The sequence below is a fragment of the Sturnira hondurensis genome, unplaced genomic scaffold, assembly GCF_014824575.4.
Source record: "Sturnira hondurensis isolate 20B ecotype Veracruz unplaced genomic scaffold, ASM1482457v3 Scaffold0017394, whole genome shotgun sequence".
NCBI lineage: Eukaryota > Metazoa > Chordata > Mammalia > Chiroptera > Phyllostomidae > Sturnira > Sturnira hondurensis.
This window is the reverse complement of record NW_028090025.1, coordinates 3,022,724-3,047,354: the sequence shown is the minus strand read 5'-3', so window position 1 is coordinate 3,047,354 and position 24,631 is coordinate 3,022,724. Positions and strand designations below refer to the sequence as shown.

General features: G+C 35.9%; 1 protein-coding gene and 1 non-coding gene across 3 annotated transcripts in view; one reads left to right on the top strand and one right to left on the bottom strand.

Moving 5' to 3' along the window:
- NALF1 (NALCN channel auxiliary factor 1) overlaps positions 1-24,631 on the bottom strand; it is a 612,383-nt gene that overhangs the window by 195,726 nt on the left and 392,026 nt on the right. The window lies entirely within an intron of this gene.
- Positions 18,140-18,246, top strand: LOC119002089 (U6 spliceosomal RNA). The gene has a single exon (XR_005069673.1). It is a non-coding gene; the product is annotated as a U6 spliceosomal RNA (small nuclear RNA).

Here is a 24,631-nt window from a genome sequence, read left to right as displayed (position 1 = left end):
TTTGTGTACTTGAGATACATAAGAGCAGTGAACCATGGTTATTACCATGCAACATTTCCTTCTCTGGCTGGTAGTTTGGAGATCTCTAAATATATGTAGATGTATTTTTAATGTGGTTAATTATGATTGGTAACTACATCAGCAAATTAAACACTCAAAGACATAAGTTACCAAGTACTTTTGGACATCATGAAATTAAAAAAAAAATATTCTAAACATTCTGAGAATAAACTTTCTCTGAAGATTGTTTAGAGAAACTCTGCAAGAAATCTTAGGTAATGTAACAGATTTCCAGCCCCCCCCTCCAAGTTTTAATATTATTGTTGAAAATAAGATATACAGGCATTTACTTTTTTTATACCAGTTGTTTGACAGAAAAACAAGTGGAATGTTGATTATCTAGAAACACAGGAAAATTAGGGCTTGATATATTAAATGAAAAATAAAATTAAAATTCAGGATGTTTTTATTTTTTATCATTCCGATCAAAGCAACGATCACCACTGAGGGCTGATAGGTCTTTGCAGACACAACTCCGTATTGTACCACAAAAGGATGAATGTTGTAGCAAGTACTTCATAGGGCCTCTTTAAAAAAAAATCTTTATGAACCACTTTGCATGTCATCAATTATTTTACATAGTGTTGAAAGATTCCATTTCTTATGTAGTTCAAAAAATCACTTTATGTTCTGTTCAGCGATAACCCAGAAATAACTGTAGTAGTAGGTTGTTAATTAATTATAGCTTCTCTCACCAAGGAAACAGTCCAACATAAACCATAACAACTTGAAATGTCCTCGTCCCAGTCTGGGCCTGATTTGGTTATTGCTATAGTAACTCTCCATTAGTTACTCAAAATGGTCTAAAATTTCTGTGTTTCCATAAAGCCAAAAGGATAATTTATGAATATGATGCTTCCTACTTGGAATGTATTTCCGAGTTCATGGAAGAAGTTCAAGTCTGAGAAGTACTTTTGGAAATATCAAAGGGATATAAAACAGGGGGAGTGAGGCTTCATACCCACACTGGCACCATGAGGGATCTTCTGCCCTTTTTAGGGTTGTTCTCACCAGCAGCGTAGCCTTGCCATCTGTTCCTCATTTTCACACAGGACTCACTATAGCCCCATCTAGAGAATTCTCTCTTTCCTCTTCGCCATCCCATATCCATGAAGCCTTGTCTGATTAACTACCCCCCAGCCCGAGTTCTTACTAATTAAGCTTCAGATAGATGACATGCTTTAAGACAACCTATCATAGAATACCTTTCTATCTAGTGAGAAATGATTAACTGAATAGATCATATGAGGTTTGTACTCAAGGCTGAAATTAAAAGTCTCTGTTAAATCAGTAGGACATGGAAACACTAAAATTCAAAGATAAAGGTGAATCAAAGTCCTTTTCTAAACACACATACTCACCTGCAAATTCACTATAAGCTCCTTTTAAGTTTCAAGAAAATGAAATTATACACATGCCAAGATTTTTTTACTGGCAAGATTAGCTTTTTATTTTTCCTCTATGACACTGAGAAAGTAATGAAATAATTTATAGTTATAATATGGGTACATTCAGTACTCATTCATGTCATCATTTGTAGTATTTCTGAGTCATTATCCACTAAAATAAGAATTTTTAAAAAGCATTAGTATTTTTAATGTTTCCAGGTTTGCAATTTAAATCAACATAGCCTTAAAAATTCCACATTTCCCAGCTTTTGCCACATTTTTGTTTCATTTATGGTTGTTTCATTTATGGTTGTTTCTCTTTTAAAAGTCCTCTGGTTATTTATTTATGTGACAGTGATTACAAAAACAAAATGCAAAGCTAAATAAGTAAATTGTCTTAAGGGAAAAATCTTATAGGAGGATGCAGTAAGGAGGCGTTTGATTTGATGGCCTTACCCAAAGAAATGCAAAACTTTGGTGCCTATTTGTGTGGCAAGGAGAGATACAAGTATTAATTTAAGTCAGTTCTGAGACTGCAAATAGGTTGTGTGAATCCAATTTCCTCCTCCCTTGAAATTTCCATCATGCATAGGCTGTTATTTTGTTGAAGGAATGTTTTCCAAAACAAAGAAAAACAAAAACTATTCCATTTCTGAGTAAGGGAAAGAATCTTGTGAAAAGATGGAGATAAAAAGTGATATATTTTAGTGGTACTGGTTTGTTTTCATATCCTATATATTAATTTTCTAAAGACTTTACTACTGAGAAGAATGAAACCTGAAAAAGAAAAAAATGAGGAAAGCAAAAAGGGAGTCTTGGCCTTTTCTGCCTCTCCAAGACCACTCCTAAGTGTAAGGGTTGGATGTGATAGATATTGGGACCCCTGAATAGTTTATGGGGTATCTAAGAGTAAGGGACCCTCATGGTCTGTTTCCAAGACAAGTTTCTGCTGATGTTACCTGATCTAGCAGCCACAGGAGAATGGCCACTCTTCCCTTCCCAGGTCTTAGTTCTTTATGATGCCTAAGCTCAATACTGCACCCATATCCACTAGCCATCCCTAGTGGACAAGTACCCCTTAGGGTGCTCTTCCCTGATCTCCATTCCTCTTTACCATTGAGATTGCACTCCTAACTTCACTGGCACTCCCCACTGCTGACTGTGTTTCCCCCTAACACTTCCCCTCTCAGAAAAATAGCAACCACTATTCATTATATTGCACAGGCAAAGAAACAAAAATGAAAAAAAAAAACAAAAAAAACAAACATAGGAAACATCTGCATTTTCTCTTTTTTTCTATCTCTCATCCAATCTATTAAATGATTTTGGCTTCTCACAATGGTCCTGCTAGCAACCTAGCTCTAGCCATCATCTTCTCTTACAGAATTTCTGTAATAGTCTCCTTACCCAGTTCCCTGTGTCCACTCTACGCCAAGAGTATTTTCTTTGCAAAGCACCCTGGGTTACCTACCCCAAACCTACATTAATCAAATCATGTTATACTTTGTCCCAATACTTTCCCAGAGCTTCCACTGCATTCAGAATTAAATGCAACCTCCTCAGGAATGGTTAGAGGCCCTAATACTCTCGATCCTTCCTGATTCTTTTTTAAAAAATATTTTATTTATGTATTTGTAGAGAGAGGGGAAGGGAAGGAGAAAGAATGGGAGAGAAACATCAATATGTGGTTGCCTCTCATGTGTCCTCTACTGGGGACCTGGCTTGCAACTCAGGCATGTGCCCTGACTGGGAATTGAACTGGCGACCCTTTGCTTCACAGGCCCATGCTCAATCCACTGAGCTACACCAGCCAGGGCGATCCTTCCTGATTCTTCAAGGTCATTCCAATTTTTCTCTGCCTTGTTAATTCCCTTGTAGCCACATTGGTCTTCTGGTTGGTTCTCAAATACACCAACTTATTTCTTCCTTTTGCAAGGCCATTGACCCTTTCTTTCTCATCACCTAAAATTATTTTTACATTTTGATCATTATGCAAATGTCCTTTATTTAAACAGACTCTTTTTACTGCTGTATTTAAAATGCCTCGCCCTCCTTCACAATTAACTTTCCATCCTAGACTTCATTTATTTTATGGTTCTTATTGCTCCTTGAAATTGTCCTGGATACTTATTTACTGGTAGTTGTAAATTTCTGGCTCTCCTATTGGAATGTAAGCTATATAAGAGCAGAAATACTATATTTTTTCCAAATGTATACTCTGAATCTAGAACAGTGACTGGAACAAAGTAAGGGTGCCACAAACAGTTGGTGGAAAAATGAATGAAAATAAAATAACGGTATGGCCCATGTGGGTATGTGTGGGGCCTTTGATTCCCCCCCTGCCACGCCCATGAGATACAGTTTCTTTCTGGCCAAGTGCTATCCAAGATAGAAAAATAAAGTGAATGGCCACACAAATTGCTTATCTTAATTTGAGGATCTATTTGAATCATCAGGATAAAAAATAGAACTCTGTCAAGTGAATTATACAGAATTGGAATTTTCCAATAATTTGAACAAATAATTTAATAAATAAAACTAACTTAATAACTGTATTCATAATAGCATTTTCTTAGCTAAAGGATTAGTAAATTTGTGAAAGGTACAAAATAATAATGTCCAATATTACTTCATGCCACTAAAACTAATTCATTTAACAACATTAATATTGACACTTCCTATAATTTATAATTAGTGATTTATAATCTTGGTTCTTAAAATCATTAACTAATGATATAAATATGAGTTATTCATGAGGTATGCTAGACAAACTCAGAATTGTTCTACATGGTTGACTCTCTCAAGTTTTGTATGCTACATATTTCCAAGAAATGGAAGAGGATTATGGACTTGAAATGTGATATTTACTAAAAATCATCTTCCAATTTATAACATTTAATGCGTACAAGTGTGAAGCCATTATAAAATGATGACCTGGTTAGCATATACATGATTATATATATGTGATGTATTTATGTGGTATGTACACAGTATGTACATGATAATGTATGGTGGCATATAGTGCCACATAAATGATGGCTTAAAAGTAAAAACTATGTTTAAATAGCTGCATTAACAATTTAGTACTAAAAGGGATGTGGCCAAATATTCTTTTTGTCCTAGTCCATTTGGGTTGCTTTAACATAATACTATAGACTAGGTGACTTATAAACAACAGAAATTTATTCCTCAAAGTTCTGGAGGCTGGGAAATCCAAGATCAGGGCATGGGCAGATTTGGAGTCAGTTCCCCTTCTAGTTCAGAGTCTTTCCCTATGCTTCTCTATGGCAGAAGGGATGAGAAAGTCTGCTCGGTCTATACAAGTACTAATCCCATTCATGAGGATTCCACCCTCATGACCTGTGGACCTCCTAAAGGCTCCACTTCCTAATACCATCACCTTGAAGGTTAAATTTCAACATACGAATTTTTGCCCTGGCTGATTCAATGGAACAGGCATTATCCTATAAAGAGAAAGATCAGTGGCAAAAGGTCACCAGTTTAATTCCTAGTCAGGGCACATTGCTGGGTTATAGGCCAGATACCCCATTGGGGGCATGGGAAAGTCAGCAATCAAAGTTTTACTTGAGCATGGATGCTTCTTTCCCTCTCTTTCTCCCTCCTTTTCCCTTTCTTTTAAAAAACATAAATAAAGTCTTTTAAAAAACATATGAATTTTGAGAAGACACACTAAGTCTACAGCACTTATTTAATATTCTGGAACCATAAAACTCTACCTTCTTTAATGTGTTTTACTTATTAAATTTTTATATTTTTTATTTTGAAATAATTTTAGACTTACAGAAGAGTTTCAAGTAAATAGTGCAAAGAATTTCTGTATATCCTTCACTTAGCCTCTCAATGTTAACATCTTATGTAACCATAGTGTAATGATCAGAACTATGAAATTAACATCGATATAATGCTCTTAACAAAACAACAATCCTTCTTTTTCTCCCTAATATCTTTGTTATGTCAGGAATGAATTCAAGATCGCACATGCTTTATTTGTCCTACTTCCTTACAGTTCCTCAATCTGTGACCACTCCTCTGCCTTTCCTTGCCTTAATGACCTTGACACTTCTGAAGAGTAATGGTCAGTCGTTTTGTAGAATGTCTCTCAGTTTGACCCTGGGCACTATGAAGAGTGTCATCTGATGTTGAGTTCAATTTTTTTCTCCGAACTCCTCTGCTCTTGCATGATTCATAGCTTTTGACTAACTGGCTACTGTTAGCTTTGCTTTAGGGAATAAACACGAGTGTGAAACAGACAGCAGAGACATGGGACAGCAGATATGTGGGACCGTGTGAAGTGATCACAGGTGATTCAGAGATCATGGCTCCAGAGCTTCCAGCAGCAGCCACCAGGGAGAGGGGAATGCAACTCCTGGATTGATGTACAGACATTTTCCAAGTGTTTAAAAACTGCAGCATATCAGTTGGGTACATTTTGAAAATTTCATGACCTCATTACAAAATAACGATCTTATTTAGCACATCTGCAAGATGTCTGCATCTTCAACAATGAATCTATTTAACGCATGACTAGTATTAAAATGGCAATATAATTTTGTGACCTTTTTCATCTGAAAATATAGCCATTGCTTTTATTTACATGCAATTGAGCTAGTCAAATTTAACCTATCAACAATAACTGTTATATGATTTCACCTCATTTGCAAACAAAAACTCCATCTGGTGGTGTTCTACTAACCTGGTTAGAATTTGACATGCTAATTCAATTTACAGAAATATCAGTCTGTAGACATATTCACTTGGTGTATTTAATATGAAAAATTAATTGGTCTTTGATCTTTTTAAAAGAGTTCTACTAAAACAAGCAAACTTTGAAATTCAACATGCTCTGCAGCTCTCCACCTTAAAAAAGTTCTCTCTTTTTCTGTGGGTGCTAATTGATGTTTATCCCCTTTTTAAAATATATTTATTTAATTGCTGTTCAAGTACAGTTTTCTGTCTTCTACTCCCATCCCAGCCCACCCCCACCAGTGCTCCCCAACTCCTTCCCTTTTCTGCCCCCATTAGTTTTTGTCCATGTGTCCTTTATACTTGTCCCTGTAAATCCTATCCCCTTGTTATGCTTAAAAATATTTGGGTAGGAAAAGCAATCAGAATTTTGGGATAAAAGCTCTATTCTTTTCCACTAAAGGAACAATTCACCCAACAATATTTGCTCTTTTACTACTGAAACACCAAATCCATATTATTTAAGTGGAGTCAAGTTTAAGCAATGGCAAAAGAGGCCTTTGAAAAATGAGTAATTTGGAAAATTAAAAGGGAATTCTAAAAACTGCAAATAAGATATTTACCTATCTGAAAAAGAAATTGTTGGTCCATTGTTAATACATTCTTTTAGCACAAGTGGCAATAAATATAAGTCAAATGCAATTTAAAAATTATAAACACTTTATTAAACAAAGTACATTTGCATCTCAAATGTCCATGTGCCTCTATAGAGGACTAGATTTGGCTTCTTACTTTACTTTTTACAATGTCTGAGAACTTAGTAATAGAGCTAATGATAATTATTACATTTTTGAGAAAGCAGGTTAGTTATTCTTGTTAATTTTTTCTCTTTTTATTATTGTTCAAGTACAGTTGTCTCCATTTCATACCCCATCCCCCCAACTCCAGTCATCCCCACTACCCACCCTCAATCCTACCCCCACCTGTGGCTTTGTCCATGTGCCCTTTATATATACTAAAACAATTTATTATTTTTTCCTATAATGTGTATTTTTACAGTGACTAAGATGAAATTATATACCTCCCCAAATGTGAGTGGTCAATTATAATATAAATAAGTAAAACCAAGAAAGGCATATATTTTTAATCAGATACAGAGAATATATGAATCTGTGTTTGTGGCTATCTTATGTTGATTTTTTTCAATTAAGTCCCCTCCCCCTGAAGGTAATTATATTAATTACAGAACAAGCTGAAGCAGGGTGGTGAGGGAAAAAAAAAGGTTAAGCAAAACTTGAATTAATCTATATGATTAAAAAATACAAACAGAACAAATAAGTTGATAAAAATCCATAAGAAAAATATGTTGATTTTGCTTTCTAAGGTCTAATGTAACAAGTAGTTAACTTCCCAATGATTATGCATTTATTTATTTTTTAAATTTTATTTATTTATCTTTAGAAGAGAAGGGAAGGAGAGAGGGAGAGAAATATCAATGTTTGGTTGCCTCTTGTGAGTCTCCTGCCGGGAATTGGCCTGCAACTCAGGCATGTGCCTTGACTGGGAATTGAACTGCAATTCTCTGGTTCTCAGGCCCGCACTCAATCCACTGAACTACACCAGCCAGGCCCAATGAGTATGCATTTAGACTCAGGAATTGGCCTGCCTGGATTTGAATTTCACTTCTATGCTCTGCTGTGGAACTCCAGGCAAGCAAATGATTCACTGTAAATCAGTTTTCCATCTGTAGAAAGCAGATGATAATATCCACACCTACCTTATATGTTTATAAAAATTGAATTATATAATCAAAGCAAAGTGGTTAGCATAGTGCTGGCACATATTAAGAAATAACTAAATGTTAGTTATTATTCCCATTTTATTATTTCAAAAATCTCTAAAGTTAACAAAAAGAATGCCTTATTTTTTCAAGTTCAGTTGAAAAATACCTCCCCCTCCTTTGTTTTATTTTTTTGTGTGTGAAATAAGAAATCCCTTTATTTAACTCAAAAGCATTTCTATGACAAGGAGAGGTAAAGCCAACATCCTTAAGTTCTTGGAAATTAAGTGCGCTGAGAGCATTAAAGATCAGGTTGTTTGTTACTTGGATAACAATATTGTGCTTTATTTAGTAGTTTGCAATTTATATATGCCATTTCTTAGAAAACAGTGTTAAAGGAGCAAATTCCTTATTTCCATATTCTAGTTCCATTCACAGAAAGTGATATTTAATAGTATATTTAAAATTTTTGTTCTCACTCCTTAATGATATATAAGTTGAATAGAAAAGCCCTTTCTTAGTTTGATCCAGATGCCAACTTAGAAAGAAGCAATACCTCTTGGAATACGAATAGTTCATTAGCTCACAACTGAGAAATTAAAACAGTTATGCTCTCACACAGAGCAGCCCTGAGACGAGTGACGATGTTTTAAGTTTAAAACCAGACCCTTACCAAATTTTATTATTGAACAAATAGAGAACAAGTTTCACCTAAAAATGACATAAAAAGCACACTTTTATATGCACTGCTGAACATGAGATTATTATTTCTTTACCCGTTATGTCTTCTCAGTGATAGTGGGTTATAAGTTAGCATTGATTTACAATCCAAAGATAAATATCTTCACTCAGACTACCTTTTCTTCAAAATTACATTAATGTAATTTCTAGATTACTTAACAAAAACGAAATGTCTAAAGGCAATGTTTATAGACAAAAACATTGTCTGCTCTAAGTCAAATCGATATATCTTGATTAATGTTCAGCCACTTCTGTTCTAAGAGTGAAAAATTGTGTGAATGATGTTTCTTCTCCATTTTGTGAGCAATTTGCTCTCTCTCCTAACTAGGCTTTTTATACAATGGTTTCCCTACTTTGAAAGTCTCCATAATTCCTCTTTGTCTCAGTCCACTTGAGTTTCTATAATAATGTGTCACAGACTGGGTAGCTTATAAACAACAGAAACTTCTTATTTCTCACAGTTCTGTAGAGTTCAAGTTCAAGATCAGGGTGCCAGCATGGTCTGATTCTGGTGAAGGCAGGGCCTTTTTCCTGGTTGCAGACTGCTGATTTCTCACTGTAAGCTCACATGGCAGAAGGGGGTCAGGAAGCTCTCTGACGGGCCTCTTGTAAGGTCGCCAATCTCATTATGAGGGATGAACTCTCTCAATACCCTTATATTGAGGGTTAAGATTTCAATATATGAATTTTAGGGGAGACACAATCTTTCAATCCGTAACACTCTTCTAACTATCCTTTCTCTAAATTGCCACTGAATTGTCACCTGCTCAGGGGAGATTTTCCTATATCCTTAAGTCTAAATAGCTCTTGACTTTGAGATAAGTGCTCCAGTTCTTATTTCATATTAGTCAACTGAGTGTTCCTTTACAGTCACCTGAATTCTGTGAAGTGCGGGAAATGGCTTGATGACCTCACAGTTGCGATATTCTATTGGAGTTCTAATGACTCTATTGTAAGTACGGCCACAAATTTTTCCTTGGCCATGCCCTAAAGTTATCAGAGATATTATTCCCTCCAAATGTTCTCACCTGTACTTCAGAAATAACTTAGGTTTTCATGCAGGGGGATTAGAGGTCAAAGGAAAATAATGTAAGATGATAGATATTCCGAGAAAGAGATAAAGACAAAGTTTTCTTTTAAGTAAAAGTGACATGTTAAAAAGCCGCAAACATATTTTTCATGTAGTACCTGGCATCACAGATTAAAGATTGCACATTTCCTCAGTCTACAAAGACTTCTCTTTACGTACAAGAATCCAATCCCTCTCTGCCCAAAAATGTCTTTAGTGATAGCCTGGCAGCTGCTTCAAATAAGTAGGACAATGACATATAGACACATCCCTGGAAAAGAGATAAAAACCAGTTGATAAGGAGCACTTCAGGCATTTAAAATGTCTTAGATATTTGGACAAATCTGACAGAAATTAAGTTATCTTCTGAAAGTGATCCAATGTGAACTTTTAAAACTCAGAGACATTTCAAAAACCTGTGTGACTCCTGTTAGGAATTGATTTGTCTATTTTTGTGACCACAGGTGAGATGATATTTGACAGAAAGTTTCTGTCCCAGATTCAACTCCCATCAGGCAATGCTGGGGTGAATAGCAAGTCCATCTATTACTTCACAAAGCTGAAGTCTCCCTAACAAGACATGACTTCTCTTCACACCCTTAATGGGTTAGTGTCAGCCTCTACTGATTGGGGTTCACTGACTGCCTGTGTACTGCTATCTTGTCCAACTGAAAGCACGCTGCTAGATTAGAAGGAAGATTTCTGGGATTGAATACAGGATCTGCTCGGTGTCAGGAAAACTGAACCCTTTCTGAATGTGATACAATATCAAAGACCAACTCTGATCCGGGTTGAGATTTATATAACTTGTATCATAAGAGGTTGAGCTTTCCCAAAAACTGTCAGGTGAACTGTAGACACCGACTGTGTGCAGGACAAAAGGTGCCAAATTTGCAAGTCTGTGAAGTTGACAAATGGTCAAACAGCGACCCACATTTTGCATACATTTGGCTGAAATTCAAAGGTGTTGTAGTTTTTTTTAAAAGCTAAGTCATTCTTCAGCGTGATTAACACAGAAGTCTTGGTGCTCCCAACTCATGGAGAGAGGTGTTGTCATGGATCTTCTCATCACAGTCTGTCTCTCTTTTGTCTTTTTCTCTTGTTCTCTTCATTAGCACTCATTTAGAAAGCATGCATTGCACATCCCCTGTGCACCTCCCACCACGCACTCTCTCTTGCTGTGTCCTCCCTTCTGTTAATGTCTGTAGCATGTCAGCAGCACCAGCCTCCATCCCCAGTTCCCTTCACCCCTATACCTGGCTCGTCTTAGAGATACAGGTGCTAATCTTTGGTCTAGAAATTTAAGAATCAGAGATATAATGTAATGCTCCCAAATTTTTCTTCTGGTGCCTAATCATTTACAAAGTTGATATTTGAAGTCTATACAAATAGGTTTTTTTCAATCCTGATCTCAGATAACAGAATAAAAAATCACATATGTTTTATTACCTGGAATACTTTGTGTATATTGACCAGCCTATTGTAACAAGCTATAAAAGCATAGAAGATCCCTGTTTTTCAAAAGTTCTGTGCTGAAGATTTTGTTCTCAGACACTTGGAAATCTGTAAAACTACAGGGAACTAACCTGCTAAGCTCACACATAAATCTGCATTATATTCTCACAGATGTTTATCCTAATACTACTTCTGTTTAAATACTTAAGAAATTGGAAAATAAGAAATTAATCATCTCATAATAAATATGACCCCAGTGTCATGCAAACAAATCAGGTGCAGCTTGCAACCTTAGGGAGAAACTCTTGCACTGAATACAGAAAGCACAAGCTTTACAACGAACTCCTTTTAAATGCAGTGCTCCTCATCAAGGAAAATGTATTAAGAGGGAATGGGGCCTGCTTCTCTACACCTTTGCCAGAGTGCACATAGCAAGTTGTAGAAGAGAGTGCGAAGCTCCACATCAGAGCCTATAAACTCCTAGAAACCATTCTGTAAGTGTAGCAAGAGCATTCTGATGTACAAGAGAAGACATCTCAAGAAGTATGCAGCAAGAAATGCAGGTTTACCTCACCCACCCACCCTGGCCGGGTATCTGGCAGCACCTCCGGTTTCTCTGCACTACACCTTTGGTCCCTTCTGGTGCTCTGTTTAACAGGATCAAAAGCAATCCTTTGCTTGCTGTCTCTGGAACAAGCCCCACATTGACCACACATATATCCCTTTTCTGTCATATTCTGATATTTGGCAGGATGGATATCAGAGACAGTCCCATCAGGTAGCAATTTTTCTTTACTTTCCAGAAGTGGATGCACAGTCTCTCCCTCATCAGATTCTCCAGGGGCTAAAGGAGATATGTGTTTCTCTGTTTGTATGTATGTGTGGTCTGTAGTCTCATTTCAAAAGGTAGCATCCATTATCTGGGGCCTTGGAAGAATCTGGAATGAAACAGTTCTATTTTGACATCCTATTATGAGTATACCAAGATTGCAGGGAGGATATAACCAGCTAGGGCAGATGAACAATCCATGGAGGAGTCATGGTCCCAGGGAGCAGGGTGAAGCAGACAGCAGCACCTAGAGAACAAATGATGGCTCATTTTTCGGACCTAAAACTATGTCACATTGTGGCTGAGTATAGAGAAGTCCAGGGGCAGAAAGGAAGGGAGGAATTAGAGGAGGGATGGAGGGAGGGAAAGAAAGCACATCATAGAATCCAGTTATTCCTATTAACTTAATAATTAATTAAAGCTATTTAAAGTTACTCTGATATTCTAGTTACCATAAAGAGCTTTATGGGAATGAGGAAGATCCCTTAACTATGATCTATATATTATTCAACTTTCAAAAATTCTAGAATTATTTTTCAATGTGAGCTATTTTGTTAATTAAAAAAAGAGGAAAGAGGAGGAAGAAGAGAAGAAGAAGGTTAACGTCCCACTATCCCAAGGCACTGATTTAGTCACTTTGCTTCATGCTAGTTTACTCAGATTTTATACTTATTCAAGCTTATCAATATTTGATGAAGGCAGCAGGACTGTAAAGGTCTGTGTCATGAGGCTGTGACAATTGGTAAATGACCTGAAGCAAATGCCTGCCCTCTTTAGCAGTCCCGTTCCTTCTGGGTAAGGAAGGAGATACTATTAATTTTCAATAACTTTCTTGCTTAATGTGCCCCGGCATCCTCCATCAACTGGAGAGAAAGAACAAAGACAATTAAATAAAATAGCTAAAAAATTGGGTTATATTTATATCAGCCAGCAAAAGTTAATGATGACTAAATTAAATATAATGATATAATCCTCTGACAAGCTTCCCAAAAAATTCAAGAATGGAATTCAGCCCAAATGACTCAGGAGGTTTTTTGTTTTCATTTTCGTTTTTCAATGTAAAACCTTATCTGTATGTAACTATGTGAATTTTAAAAAGAAGTTGATAGAAATGAAAGAAAATAGCCCTGGCTGGTGTAGCTAAGTGGATTGAGTGTAAACCAAAGGGTTGCAGTTTCAATTTCCAGTCAGGGCACATGCCTGGGTTGCAAGCCAGGTCCCCAGTAGGGAGCACATGAGAGGCAACCACACAATGTTTCTTTCTCTCTCTCCTTCCCTTCCCTTCTCTCTAAAAATAAATAAATTTAAAAAATGATTTACAAAATATAACTCAATTAGAATTTTGGGTATTACAGATGACAAAAAGCGAAGAAGAGGCACTTTCTAAGATATTTGACTAAAACAATAAAAATTATTGTAAAATACTACATAATGGATGTAGAAATCGATAGGTGAGGAAATACTATTAAAATATGTAGGAAGTAAGTAACTGTAGCCAGGACTGGAGAAAATCTGTTAATAATGTAACATACAAATAACTTCACACCAAAAATACTTTTCAGAATTATCCTGAGCTCTTTAGTAAATTGTATCACCCTTTTCCTTATTAGCAGTCTATTTAATAAGTTACTATTTTAGTAATTGCTCACCTGAAGGTATTAATTAAAAATAGTAATTTCCATTTTATTAACAGTTACTTGTTCAATAACTTACTAAAATTATACTGGAAAATATTTCTACAGCTTTTATACTAACTCTAGCAGTGAACAACGTGAGAAATGTACGTGAGAAAATATCAGTGTGATAAAATAAATGAGGCCTTAAAATAATGTTGTTTTTGTGTATGCCGAAACTGCCCTTGTAAATATATAGTCTCTACGTGATGTGACTGTATAATACACCATTCAAAATGGGACGCTTGTGAGAGTAAGAGAGGAAATATTAGTAGTTAAGCTAAGTCATAAATTGGAGCCGCCAAAGACTCATGCAAAGTCTGTCTAATTACCAGGTGGTGCCCTGGCTGGTGTAGCTCAGTGGATTGAGCGAGGGCTTGTGCACCACACGATCGCGGTTCTATTCCCAGTCAGGGCACATGCCTGGGTTGCAGGCTAGTTCCCCGCAGGGGGCTCACGAGAGGCAACCATACATTGATATTTCTCTCCTTCTCTCCTTCCTTTCCCCTCTAAAGATAAATAAATAAAATCTTTATAAAATAATCTCCAGAACCTGTGATTATGACCTTATTTGGAAAAAAATAATAATAATTACCAGGTGGCAAAGCTAGTGATACTGCAGACTCATTTCACTGTGGAAGTATTTCTTTAAGCATCTCTTTTTGAACTAAAAATGTACCTGAAGAGATATAATAAACTGTTAAAATTATTGATACCTCAGGGCAAATGCTGTTATTGGAGACTTTTTGCTATGAAAACACTGAAAATAATGTGAAATTTTCAGAGCAGAATAATACATGGGGTTGATTATGAACCAGAGGGCCTCGTCCAGAAATGGACGGCCCCCGCTGAATGGATCTTGGCCATCAAACTGAGGCCTGGAAAGGACAATGGGAGCAGAAACAAAAGCAATAAACAGGAAAGAAGGAGTAAAGCACAACAAACTAGCAATATTTCTAAGATTTTAACACAGTCAGCAAAGTGGCAAGAATGGAACAAGTAGGGCGTTCCAATGGGGACAGCCAGTTATATTCTGCTTCATTAAATTAAACAACATATTTTTTAAATTTATGTGCTAGGTGCTAGAAGTGATACAAAAATTAGGCATAGATCCCTTCCCCACTAAAGAAATTAATAGGTTAGTACATGGAGGTACATGAGAAATGGTAGTTAGCCTGCAAGGAACCAGCCTGCAACCCAGGCGTGTGCCCTGACTGGGAATTGAACTGTGATCGTCTGGTTCGCAGGCCCGAGCTCAATCCACTGAGCTACGCCAGCCAGGCCTAAAAGACGTTTTTTTAAAATTGAGATAATCTTATCCACCACACTAAATAAGTGGATTCCTCTGGTTACACTTCTGCCCTCTGTGTTGGTTCTTGACGACCTTCACTTGGTCAGCCCTGAGGCAGCTCTAGGAAGGCAAAGCCTTTGCAACATTGAAGTCAGTAACAGCCTCGCGGAAGGTCATAGACTAAAGGCCACAGTAAACTTCCCGTAAGTACTCAGAACTTTTTGGAATAAGAAAATATAGCACCTCCTTTCAATTACCTTTAAGGTCCAATGACTGCAGGGTTTTGAGATTAGTCACCATGAACTCAGAGGCATGTCTTTCTGAGGTTTTTACTTCTTCATGTTACTGATGCTTCTGTTAGACAGCAGATTTGTAATTTTGTCCGAAACTGTTAGTATACAAGGGATATCATAAGAAAGCACTATAGTGAATGGCTCATTATAGAAAGTTAATGTCTCACAGTTAATGTTTCCTCTGAGGCCTCTCTCCAAGGCTTGTGGATGGTCACCTTCTCCCTGTGTCTTCACATGGCCTGTCCTCCGTGTCCGTTCCTAAATTTCTTCTTATCAAGACAATAAGCATGTTGGATTAGGGTCCACCCTCATGACCTCATTTTAACTTAATTACCTCTTTAAAGATCTGAATTTCCAATATAGTCACATTCTGAGGTTTGGTAGTAAGACTGTATTAGTGAGCTCAGATGCCATAAAAATACTTTAGAGAGGTGGTTTAAACAACTGAAATCTATTTTCTCCCAATTCTAGAGACTGGAAGTCCAAGATCAAGGTGCTAGACCTTCTGGTGTCTGGCAAGAACTCTTTTCTGAGGTTGCAAATGCTGTCTTCCTGTATCCTCCCTCACTTGGTATATACAGAGAGTATTTCTTCATTTTCTTATAACGGCACCAGCCCTATCAGATTAGGAGTTCCATTCTTCTCCTCAGAGGCCCTATCCCCAAATACAATCATACTGAGAATTAGGGTTTCAACACATGAATTTTGGGGTACAAAATCAGTCCATAGCAGACTTCAACATACAAATTTGTGGAGGCCGCATTTTAACCCATAATGGAAATAGTCTGTTATCAAAAGAACCCTCTTATGGTCACTTTCACCTCTGGTTTTGGGAGAGTCTAAGAGAAAACATTCGGGGAAGCTCTTCAATATTTGTGCTTTAGTAGGCCAGCAAAAGAAGATGTACGAGGGTTTTTTTATTTTTTGCTTTCCAATCACAAGAGCACCTCAATATCCCATCCCAATGCTTAAAGCATTTAAGGAGACCGAGCTGCTATGACTATTAGGAAAGAATGACAGAAAATGACCAAAAATGACTATAAATATACTGCAAGGTGTCATGGAAACAAGCCTCCTTAGTAAGACCTGGTAAGGATAGGTAAAATAACATAGGGCAATTATGGAAGATACTCTACAAAATGCCATCAGTAGCACTTAATGAGAAAATTAAATTAAAATGCTCTAATGCCATTCTGATTTTAAGTTACGTAATATCAGAAGAGTTAGTGCAGGTCTCTTACACTGTAGTGGAGGTGGGTTTCTCAGAAGAGTGTATCTTGCTTATACTTTCACTTCGGGAGTTCTGTGAAATTGTGTGTGTATGTGTATGTGAAAAATGACTTCTGGGTAAAGGTTATAGAGCAGGAAGTTATAAATATTAATTGATCGATATTAATCATTTTGTATACTTTCACATAAATACATATAAAAACAATTAAGAAAATGGCAGCGACTAAAGGAAGCAATGGGACCCCAGAAGCATATTTGAGGGTCTAATTAACCACTGGGATTACAGGTCAAGGTTCTGGTTTGCATTTCCACCTACACCACATACATCTGTCGGCTGGCTGTAAATACTGGGCCAGCCACCCCAGTGGGGAAACCATGTTAGGACTGCCGTGAGGACCATTCCTAAAGTCTGCTGTTTCAGAGTCCATCCACGGGTGTCTACTTCTACTGCTAACTCCACGCAGTGCCTGTAACTAAGTGGCTTCTTCCTGACCCTTATTTTCCTCTTCTCTCCTCTATCCTGAAAGATGACAAGAAGGGGAAAAATAACTAGAGATGCTCCAAGACTCTCCCTTGTTCTGTGTGCCCCTAATATTAAGGTATGAGGAAGGACAAGGAACCTTAATGAGGACGTTGAAATGCTTTGCCAACTCATTGAACAGACCCTAAATGTGTAACCCAGACTAATATATTCATTCATTGCATGCATATGTCAACCGACACAAAAAACTCTCAGGCACTTCTGTGTCATTGGAGTTAATCACCCAGGATTCTACTCTCATTGTATGTACCTATTCTCTAGTCTGCCTGAGTTTCAGTCTATTTTTAAATAATACTTAGTATTAACAATTGGTTTCCTACACTTACATTTTTGGAGCTCCCAAAGTCTTAAATTCATCACTTTGCTCCATATTTGTCAAGTAGAATAACCTATCACAATTTCCAACGTTAGGCCTTCAGAACCTATCCCAGGCTTGAGTCTAATTAGTGGTCATGGAAAGGAGGGGAATCAAAAAGTTTAATATTAATGTCTTCCTATATATAGAAAATTCCAGCATCCTAAAAATAATCCAAGGTTTGGCATATAAGGCTTATGACATAAATGATGGCCATCTTGAAAAGTGGTTAAAATTGGAGTGGCTAATACACTGTTACATAATTGATCCTTTTATTCATTCTTTTCCATCAGCTTGACAGTGTTGTAGAAGCAGAGAAATAATGGGCAATTTATATTTCACCCTNTCCCTCTTTGACCCCGCCCCCACATACAGCGTCACAACCCAGCGACTTAGTTTCCCTGCAATACCGGTGAGAGCCATTGTCGCTCTTTGACTCCGCCCCCACATACAACGTCACAACCCAGCGACTGAGTTGCCCTGTTCTAGTTTACTTATTTATTTTTAGAGAGAGGGGAAAGGAGAGAGAAAGGGAGGGAGAGATATATCACTGTGTAGTTGCCTTTCGCATGCCCCTCTACTGGGGATCTGGCCTGCCACCCAGGCATATGCCCTGACTGGGAACTGAACCAGCAGGTCGGCACTCAATCCACTGAACCACACCAGCCAGGGCAAAACTCCATTTTGAAGGAAGAAGTATGCAGTACATCTCCTTTTAAAATGATTATCTGTGCTCGCTTCGGCAGCACATATCCTAAAATTGGAACGATACAGAGAAGATTAGCATGGCCCCTGCGCAAGGATGACACGCAAATTCGTGAAGCGTTCCATATTTTTAAAATATAACCAAAGTCACTGAAATAGAGAACAGGCTGTCAGTGACCAGAGGGGAGAGGGGAGGGAATTTCAGGGGAAATAAGGGAGGGAGTTAGATGAACCTCTATAAAGGATAGATGGACAACAAATGAGAAGGGTGGAAATGGGAGGGAGGGGGGAGCATGGGGAGTGGGATGAGAGTAATAGACAGAAAACTGTACTTGAAAAATAATTAAATAAAAAATTGAAAAAATAAAAAATAAAATGATTATCTTTTTACATATTTTCTTACTATTTCAGCTATCCAAAGAAATGACCACAAAAGCTTAGAACTGGTAAGATTCAGATTCCTTCTGGCTATGCAAAGGATTCAGAGAACAGAGATTTTATCCTCAACCCAGAAAAAAAAGACATGAAATTTTAAATGTTGGCAGTTGTGCCTAATTCATTCATAAATAAACATCCTCAAAGTCCAAACAATGTAGAATAAATGGACAATGTGAACTGCAATGTTTAAGAACATGCATGCCCTCTCGTGGACACTTCTTGAAACTAAGTGGAAGTATTTTAAAATGGTGATTCTTACTAATATCGTTTTTGTGTGGAATAAATAAATATTGTAGCTGGTTTTGCTTCACTGGAAACTTATTAATTTTTCTCTATTTATTGCTTTTCATGGTACAAATTATGTCCACATGTTATTGATAATATGCAAACTTGACATGTTAATGCAGAATAAATAGTTTGATACCCACAAGTGTCTTGATTACTGGTATTTCCCTCAGAACATTTAAGGGCATAGGAATGTGTGTGTGTGTGTATGCATGTGTGTTCGAACATTCATATGTGTGTTTGCTCACATTTGTGTGTGTGTGTGTGTGTGAATGTGTGTGTTCATATAAATGAGCACTTACTTTGGCATTCACAACAATATAGTAAAATGTTAAAAAATTTATAATCATCCAACCTTTACTGCACTTCCTTAAAATAAACAACTCAAAATTAAAATGAAACGAAACAACACAACACACACACAATGCTTAAGAGAGAAGGAACTGACCCAGCTGGTGAAAGAGAATGGTACCCCTCACTTGTCTGCTCAACCCAGTGTGCCTCAAAAACTCCATGGCCCTGGCCATGCCACAGTCATAATATACCCACACAGTGTCTCTTCCCTGCGGAACCCTGGTTACTCCAAAGCCCCTGGCTTCCCAAACTTCCTGGAAGCACTCAGACATTCTTCACACCCCACCGATACCCTCCGAGTTTAAAGTAATAGGACAATCCTGAGATGCACAATCAAGAAGATAAAACATAACAGAATATCTTAAATCCCAACCTTGATTTTTATTAAAATGTTTAGATAACTGCTTTGATTCTTTCTTTATGAACATGTCATACAAATGACCACATAAAAACAAATTTGAAAACAAAAAGAAAAAAGTTATGCAATAATTATATCATTTTTGTAGCTATTGTTGCAAAGGTGAATTATTTATATAAAATGACAGTAACTAAAGTCATTGCATGATACCTCTTTAAGAAAATCATAGTATTTCTGCCCTGGCTGGCATAGCTCAGTGGATTGAGCGCAGGCCTGAGAACCACATGATCGAGGTTCGATTCCCAGTCAGGGCACATGCCTGGGTTGCAAGCCAGTTCCCAGCAGGGGACTTCCGAGAGGCAACCATACATTGATATTTCTCTCCTTCTCTCCTTCCTTTCCTCTCTAAAGATAAATAAATAAGATCTTAAAAAAAAGAAAATCATAGTATTTCTTTTAAACAATTTTAGAACACTGTTATGTATAATAAAGATGACACTAAAATTAAAATTTTGCTAATCGTCTATGATAACTTAATACTATATGTATATATATCAGAATTGCATACTATGTCTCATGCATGTAATTGTTTAACAAATGATTCACAAATCTTCTAATTTCTAGCTTTTCACACATAATTACTCATATTAACACACATAAACTCAGCCTATTATCAATTAGTCATGCAAATTGGGGTATGGTTTATTCAATAGAGTAGCTAATTTTTTTAATAGTAAATAAATTATTCAGAAACTTTTTTCAACACAATTATGCTTACCTTAGGTAAACTTTAAGAAAAATCTGTATTTACAGAATAAATATCAACAGGGAGAGGATGGTCTTTAACTATGTTTTTTGGCAGATGTTCTCAAAACTCATCATGTATCAGAAACATCTGGAAGGCTTGTAATACAATGATTGGTAGCCTCCTGACTTAGGAAGTCTGAATTGGAGCCAAGATACTTTTTTTTTTCTAACAAGGTTCTGTTTGATACTAATTCTTCTGGTCTGGGTCCCTCACTTTGAGTACTCAGGGTAATTTCTAATGCTAAAATTTCAAGGTATAGGTCACCAGAATTTAACATTGATAGATGTAGATAACAATCCCAATATCACCAGATATTTCACAGTAAAAATCAGTTCCAGTAATAGTTTTTTCCAACAAATTCATGAAATCTAACTAAATCTTTAGATATTAATTATGTCAATAGTGAAAGATGTGTTATTCTTATTCTTTTAAATTAAGTTCATTCATTTTCAATTCTAATAATAAGGTACTTTATAGATACAAATACGGAAAGTTACCTATAAGTAAAAAATTAAGTTCTAAAGAACTACTTTGTAAATTATTCCAAATATATTACTGTTATTGAACCATTTCTTAAAATAAAGCCTACAAATTGTTCTATATTTGTTCAAAATAAAATAGAAAAATTAAACCAACATATTCAATAAGTGAAGCACCAAATATACTTCAGCTTTTTATGTTCTTGGTACATTTGAGTATTTTTAGCATTTAGAAACAAAGTGTGTAAAAAAATAAAACAACATCTTTATAGAAACAAGGAAAAACAGAACAAATTAATTTTGATATTTGAGTATACAGCCTCGGAATATTTCCACTCATGGTAAGAAACTCTCATTTTTAATTAGGTAAATTTAGTCTCTTTATCGGAATTGCATAAAATGTGAAAAGCTTACAATTTTGATGTACCTCAACTTGTCAAAATTTATAATGATAATAAATAACAAATTGTTACATGTTGTTACAAAAATATTTCTTCAAAGAGTACGGTTTAAACAAAATATAAAAAAGAAAAGAAAAACATGTGCTAGTGTTTTCACTCAAACATTTACCCATTTAAATATAAACAAAATTATATTAATCATAAACTTCAGTAAACCAAATTTGCTATGAATTTCCCAGATAATTCAGCACCTGTACAGAAATTTTCTCTTTAAAAATAGTATAGCATAGAATTAATTTAAAATGTTGATATTTTCAAATTTTATGAATATAAAACCAGAAAATGTAAAACATATCTTTAATAAAGATTACAATTATATTTTTTTAAAAATTAAGACTGTATTTTAAAAAGTACTCCAGAAAAACAACAAGAGCATAGTATTTGAGAAAAACGTGCCTAACATAGCAATTAAAAGCATATAAAATGCATATCAAGAATAATGATTTTTGCATTAGTATTTAATATCCAAATAATTAATATAAGGCTTTTTGAGGGTTTGTTTTGTTTTAATATGCATGCATTTTTATTTTAGAAAGAAAGTTTATTAAAATGATTTTTGTATGTAACTCTTTTATAAGTCACCAACCAATACAATAAAATAATATGTTGGTTCATATGTACTAAAATTACCTATGCCTAACATCCCCTTTTATTCTCAAAAATGTCTGCATTTGGGCAGCAAATTATATGGTTGATCAAATTTCACTATACCTCTTTTTAATGTCTAAAATGTGTTTTATCTCCTTTCTAAATTGTCTTAGAACTCTAGTAAAAAATAATATAAATTTAAATTTGCTTTTGTTAACTCGCCTTAACATAATCAATTTTACTTTTTATCTTTAGAAATCTCTTACAGTCTTCTGTAGTGACACAGTTTATAAAACAAACCTTGGCATGTGTCTGCACTCAAAAGTAAATGATTGGATCAGTTTAAATGCGACCCCACACAGACACTCCTTCAGCAGTGAAATTATTTAGATACCAAATTAACTCAATCCCACTGAGGTGGGCTACAAGAACTCTGCAGAGTAAATAAAGTAATAATTATATGTATATTCTGATTTGGCCAAGACATAAATCCTTGTTGAACACAGAAAACCTAAGGTCACACCTGAGATGCTAAAAGATTTCATTTTCTTGTCCAGTAGTTCAGTAGTGATTATGCTGTCTCTTTTAAATAACATCTTAAATATCTCTATCACAACAAATACTGAAGATAAATTAAAGCAAATTATTATTTTGTCAACTAGTTTTTGTATGACAGGCTTTTCTCTAGAGTTGCTCATTTCCATGTCAAAGGAAAAAATATTGTGCATTCTAAAATAAACAGATCATTTTTAAATTATCCTTACACAACTGAAAGAATTGTCACTTTCAAAAACAATGTTGAGCTTTCTTTCCTGCTTTAATAATTGCCAATCACTCTACTGGCATGTGACAGGAGATAATGATCGCATGACACATTTAGGATAGGGCAAGGTCATGATCAAAGCCATGTTAACAGAGACTTTTTACGGATACACTTTGACCTTTTTATTGCTTTTGAATTAATTCATCAATTTAATTACTTGTTTTAGCATTTCTTACAAAAAGGCATTTAAATTTGCACACCTATTGAGGGCAGACTCTCAGATGGCCCCCAGTGATCCCCATGCAGGCCAATATTCATGTCCCTGTGTAATCCTCTCCTCCTGAATGTAGGCTGGCCTAGCAAAGCTGGTGGCCTGTCCCTTCCATGCCAAGGATTCATAAGGCAGTGATTTCATTCTTACTAATATACTCTTTCGTTCGCTGGCTCTAATGAAGCAAGCATCCAGAATAAGGAGGCCCCTGTAGGCAGGAACTGAGCAGGACCTAGGGCAAGTAGGGAACTGAAGTGCTTGGTTCAACAACTCTTGGAACCTGAATCCTGCCAACAACCACATGAGCTTGGAAAGAGATCATTCTACAGTCAAGGCTTCAGATGGGGCCTCAGCCCTGCCCAGCACTCTGAATTCAGTCTTGGAGATACCCAGAGCACAGAAGTCAGCTCAGCTCTGCCTGGACATCCAGCCTAGTAATACTGTGAGAAACAGATGAGTTTTGTTCTAAGTCACTAAATTGTTGTAAGTTGTCAGACAGCAATAGATAACTAATATAATATTTGACAATATACCCTGCTTTAATTTGGGTTACATAGGTCATTAATGGCTTTGCTCATAAATATTTCAGCCGGAGGTTCCATACTGTAGCCACATTTTCACTGGGAGACACAGAAAAGTACAGACTTTGAAGTCAAACAGAACTGAAGGTGAAATCTGTGTTTATGGAAAGGTCTTAAGTTCTCATGGCCTCGGTTTTCTCACCTCTAAAAGGAGTTATATCATTCTGACTTCAGAGTGTTGTAGGACACATAGGAAGTGACTGTGTGTTCACTTAACAGGTTATCTGAAATCATCAGTATAAAAACTCTAAAAATATATACTCCATGAATTTTAAGATATTTTCTTTATTTCTGGCCACTCTGCCATTCTGCCATACTCTCATTACTTTTCAGCACAATCTATTGCCCCAAATGTTAAGCCTCAGCAGCTTCTGTTTATTTGTTTTTAAAAATACATAATGCAACATTTTAAATGTGCTCTGAAGATGGAAAAAATGCATTTTTCCATAGCATATATGGCATGCCCAATGTAATACTTAAGCAAGCTGTTAAATCAATCCTGCAAAGCAGTAAAAAGAGTGCTCAATAGTTTTAATGAATGCTATGCACTGAAGGCAAGTTCTTCCATAAGGTGATACAATATTGTTCTTCCTCCAAAGATCAAAGAAAAGCAATGACTCACCTCTTTGAGAACACTATGCACAGTAGGGCAAAATTAGGTTTATAGTTGTGAGTATGCAAAACACAGTTTATTCTTGTATTATTATTTATTAATTATTATATTCTTTTTCATATGAACAACTGTAAGCTTACTTTTGTCCTACCCTGTATTTACAAGAAAAACTGTACTTCTTTGTAGCTATTTTTACTTATTTTAATCTGAAGTAACAGAATCTTATATTTATTTTATTATATGAAGTATATAATATAATCATGTATTATATTACTATGTTATTATATAGGTGGTCATAAGATGATTTGGGCCCATAAAAAAGAAATAAATGAGAAAAATTACTATTATAACTTAATCTTTTGGACTGGATAACAAAAAGACTGCAGATTCATCAGTATGAACAGTTGTTTTTATCTGGATTTTATCAGGATGCAAGAAATAAAACTTTTAGAACTATAAAAGGTTATTTATAGATATTTCTATAAGACACTGACGTGAAAGTATATCACATCAAAATA